At 32.3% G+C, this 4,747-nt stretch overlaps 1 long non-coding RNA gene across 1 annotated transcript; it reads left to right on the forward strand.

Annotated features, from left to right (window-relative positions):
* Positions 1–570: 570 nt before the first annotated feature.
* On the forward strand, positions 571–1,928 carry LOC129806953 (uncharacterized). The gene is made up of 2 exons (XR_008752214.1): positions 571–1,415; positions 1,524–1,928. It is a non-coding gene; the product is annotated as an uncharacterized LOC129806953 (long non-coding RNA).
* The last annotated feature ends 2,819 nt before the right edge of the window (positions 1,929–4,747 follow it).

Raw genomic sequence — 4,747 nt, forward strand, 5'->3', positions numbered from 1 at the left:
CGAGGAGAGGAAGGAGTAGGAAGGTATGATCTTAAATAAATCAATTTTCTGTAAATCATAGGGTAACTTAACCCATAATACACCTAAAAAGGTTAATATTTACACCGTTTTGGATCAATATTGCAGGGTAAAATTAACATTTGCGGAATGTTATTTTAACTTTTTCGGATTTCTCTTAGTGATATTTTCTAAAATAAAAGAGACTGAGGCTTAAAATTTTTCATTAATTTTCTTAAACTTACAAAGTTTCAAGGGATTCGAGGAAGGATTATGTAAAATAAAAAATTGTGAAATTTTGAGCCCTATTTTTACGAATATTTGGCTTACAAAAAATATCAATATACTGATTAGCTCAATTTAAGCACATTTCTCGTTAAGTTTTAGAGGAATAAATTTCCTATAAAAATATGTCTATTTGATATTTTTAACGTTTGCGTGAGTAAAATGTCACAAATTATCCGAAGACTGACAAAATTTGCCCCAGGAATTTTGAGAATCTTAACAAAACCGACTTTTAGAAAATGATTCGAAAATCACATTTCTTTCCAGATAGAGGAAAATAGTCTTCTGCAATGTTGTAGAGCAGTAAATTTGCCGTAAGAATATGCTCATTATAAAACGTTTAAGTTTTCTCAGAGCTCGTGAAAGAATTAAATATGCTTTTTGACAAATTTTGCTCCAGTCTCCCCTACTTAGCTTTACATTCATTGAAATTTGATTGAAGTCTCGTCGATTCATTGTCGTCATTGAAACCGAAAAGTGATCCTTTATTAAATTGAATACTAATTCTCAGAATATATGGAAGTCTGCTATCCTATTTCCTACACGAGACTGCTAATATTTCCATATTAATGAAAAGAGTAGATTCAAATATAAGTCTGAGTGGTCAAAAATACGCAGGGTTGGTTTATGTCGATAAAATAGTTCAATGTGTGCTGGTCTGGGATGAAGAATGAGTGAGCAATTTTCCTATATTAAAGCCATAGACGATGTTGTGTCTACCTAATCATTTTTATCAGAACTATGACATAATATTTAAAATGAATCTCTCAATGGGAAATTGCACAGTCATTTAATGCTACAATAATTTTTGATGCTCATCCAAGATTAAACTAGATCCATGAATACTTCCGCTTTAGGCTTTAGTGTTCTGTAGCCACAGAAATCACTCTCATATATCTAGGGTTTCACGTAGCATTTGCAAGCTTATATGTGATCCTGTCTCAGAGTAGTCTATCTCATATTTCACCGTGAATGTCCAATTTGAATATCTCTCTTGGAAGCTCTTCTGGCTGTTGAATAAATAAAATATACCAATTATCTGCAAAAGTGCTTGAAAGTGAATATTATAATGGAAAATTGCGATTTAATACCAGTTATTGTTGAAGTACTGGGAAGTCTCTTCAATCCAAACAGTGAGTTTAAGTTTAATTATTTGATAATTAACAAATCCAATTAAAATGGAGCAAAAAATAAAATGTAGATTATTATTAATAAAAATAAATAAATAAAATAAATTTCAGGAAATGATGACTATGAGTTCAGCGATGAACGTAATGCTCTCAAGTACATAAAATCCACATAAAATTGCATCATGCCAGATTGGAAAATCAAATAAAAGGGATATGTATATAATATTGATTTGTTTTTATTTTATGTTCATTATTTTTTCCGTTGCGAATTTTTCCAATGGCGCTTTCAACTCTTTCCCAGATGCTAGTAATGATGATTCATTTGAAAGAATATTCCAATACAGATTATATGCTATGTATACATTGCAGAAATAGCGAATCATTCCCCGATGCAGAAGATTAAATAAAAAATAATAGTCACTGAAAATGTGGGTGGTAGGTGGGTATTTAAAAGAAAAATAAGAAAAATGTGCATATAAGCAAAAAAATTGCAAATTAAGAGGAATAAAAATTGCAGGAGAACAGTGAAAAAGAATGGGGAAAAAATGAGAAATATTTCTTGGAGAATTTTCTGAAATAGAAATGAGAAACACTTTGTACTTGATTCTAATTTTATTCTGCAAGGTTACCATGGCTACAATTGCTCTCCTCTTGCTCTCAACCATCCAATATGGACCCGTCACTACATTTGTACCAAGGCATATCCCGCATAGATTTTCCTCTGCACAACACAAATGGAAAATTCTATATTGGGGTGGTTTTCCTGCGACATACACTCGCAATTTCCACTGGCTTTTCATTCACACTTACACATGTCCCACCCACACAGACGTTATGTGTAAGTAATGTTTTTTCGGCGTACAAATATTGATCGGCTCATAAAAGCTAGGAGCTTTCATCTTTCAAATCATTTTGGGATAACACTCCGCAGGTCGCAATTTTTTCTGCCTACCACACTCCCTGATGAATGTGGGCTTTTTTTCTCCCTCAATGGACAGAATGAAGAATCAAATTGGATTTTTTTTGGGCACCTCATTCCACTATCTGGGGGAAATGTACAGTCAAACAATTTTTTTCTTTGTAGGTAATTGGCGTGAAATCACCACAAAATCAATTTTTTTTTATTTTGGACAATTTTTGCGTTTCCGCTGATAGTACACAAATTGTTTGCGCAATAAATGTATTTTTTTTTTTTTGAGAATATTACAATATTTTATGCGGTATTAATTAATATTTAATTAAAATTGTTGTTTGTTCAATTAATGAGCTCGCTGCTTATTTACTTGCACAGACTATACTTTGCAACAATTAAAAGTGGTTTGTCAATATATCATGTATATGAGGTAAACGTTTGCACACTCAAAATTCATAAATTGAAAAAATATGATTAAAATTTGAGAAACACTATCTAAAATTACGACAATAATGGGTGAGAGGGAAGACCTGGGGAAGTTATCATTCTTATCAATTAGCGATTGACTTATAGGGTATTTCTCGAAGACCCGAGATCAATACCTCAAAATGTTTGACTTCTATACAGCATTTTTTGTGTATTATCCATTTATTTTTTTAGTTCATAAAATCAAATGTAAGCAATAGGAACAAGTGTAGAGAATTTGAACGTACTTATTGTTTGAAAGATGATTTTGTCGGGGATGCTTTGGAGACCCCAAGTGGATATCTCAAAGCGTTTGACCCAAAGCTAAACATTTTCCTTTTGGGCAATATTTGATTCAATTTCTTTGGTTAAAAGAAAACAAATTTAAGGAGTAATTTAAAAGCGTACTTCAATGAAGAAAAATGGATAAAGGAAATTTAACGTCCTTATAAGGTAAAGTGCCCTCAAGTCGACCGGTAGAGTTATTTAATCAATTTACTTATATTTGCACTAATATTTGGCGTATGATCTAACATTAATAGGTCAATTATTCCATAAATAATATGAATCAGTGTCAATTTTATAGAAATTCACCATTAAAACATTCAAATATTGATCATCGGTCGAGTCGAGTAACCGGTCGACTCGAGGGCACTTTACCTTATTTTGGTTTTATTGAATTTATTATGGATTTTTGGAAAGATATCCCGAAACGTTTGATCTCTGCATTAACTGCGTCCCCATTTTACAGAAAACTGAATCGGTATTTTAAAATTAGATGAGAAACAGTTAAAAAGAGTTAAAAATCTACCTCATTTGCACTATATAATTCACGGTTATTAGGGGAAACTGGGGCACCATCGAATACGGGGCAGCACCACATACTGCGATCTTTAATCAAATATTAGACTTCAGAGGACGACACCTGTTTAAATTTATAAAAAGAATCGTTGTGCACTGAAGAAATGATCGTCATAGTCCAAATAGTTTGGAAATAAAAATAAGTGTTCGGTCCTACTCCATGTTCAGCAGTGCCCCAGTTTCCCCTACATTTCTTTTATATTAAATTTTCCTAAAATATTGACAAATTGTCGTATAAATTTGTATTTACTCGAATTCTACTAAGATACCAATAAATCGCTAGATTTTTTGACCAATCAAAATTTCTATCTTCCATCCCCAATTTTTAATAAATCTTTGTGAATCAAACGTTTTCTTCGCAAATGTTTGTCTATTTAACCTATTAACGGTTCCCAAAGCTGCAGGACAAGCGGTGAAAGATAGCTACTTGGGGTTTTCGGCGACGTCTCCGGCCCTTATGAATCGATATTAACATTATGAGCGCGACCTTTGTTTTTCCTTCATCCTTTTCATTTTCTTCCAAACCCATATTTTTTGGTTTGTCTCCATAAAAATACCTTTAAAGTATTTTTATTATCGGTTTTTCAAGATGAATGGTTAAAAAGACTTTAGAAAACGTATTTCTCAACCGATCAAGGCCACTGTAGGTTCGTTAAAAAGGTCTTGGAATCACGAATAAAAATGTACCAGTGCCAAAATTATAAATCGATAAATAATTTGAGTTTGTGATGTAAATTGTGTAACTCCTATAGAATTCCTTGCAAATTTAGGGTAATCTATGAATCAGTATAAACGGTTTTAATTCATTTCAGACTTTCTCCACCGTTCACCTATAGAAGCAGTTGATAAATTTCAATTCTGTCACTCAGAGCAAGAGCGGGCTATTAGGGAAATGAAGTTACGATAGACCTTTTTTAATTAACTGTAAGAGTTACAGCTGAGTTTTCCAAAAATTTAAGAGTTAATACAAAGAATCGCAAGATTTTCAAAGTTTTTTTTTCATTTAAAAAAATATTTGGTACGAAAGCTTATTGTCCATCTGCAAGCTCTCTAAGTTCAGTAAGACATGAGGATTTGCAGATTAGAGTAGAATAAC

The sequence above is a fragment of the Phlebotomus papatasi genome, chromosome 3, assembly GCF_024763615.1.
Source record: "Phlebotomus papatasi isolate M1 chromosome 3, Ppap_2.1, whole genome shotgun sequence".
Classification (NCBI taxonomy): Eukaryota; Metazoa; Arthropoda; class Insecta; order Diptera; family Psychodidae; genus Phlebotomus; species Phlebotomus papatasi.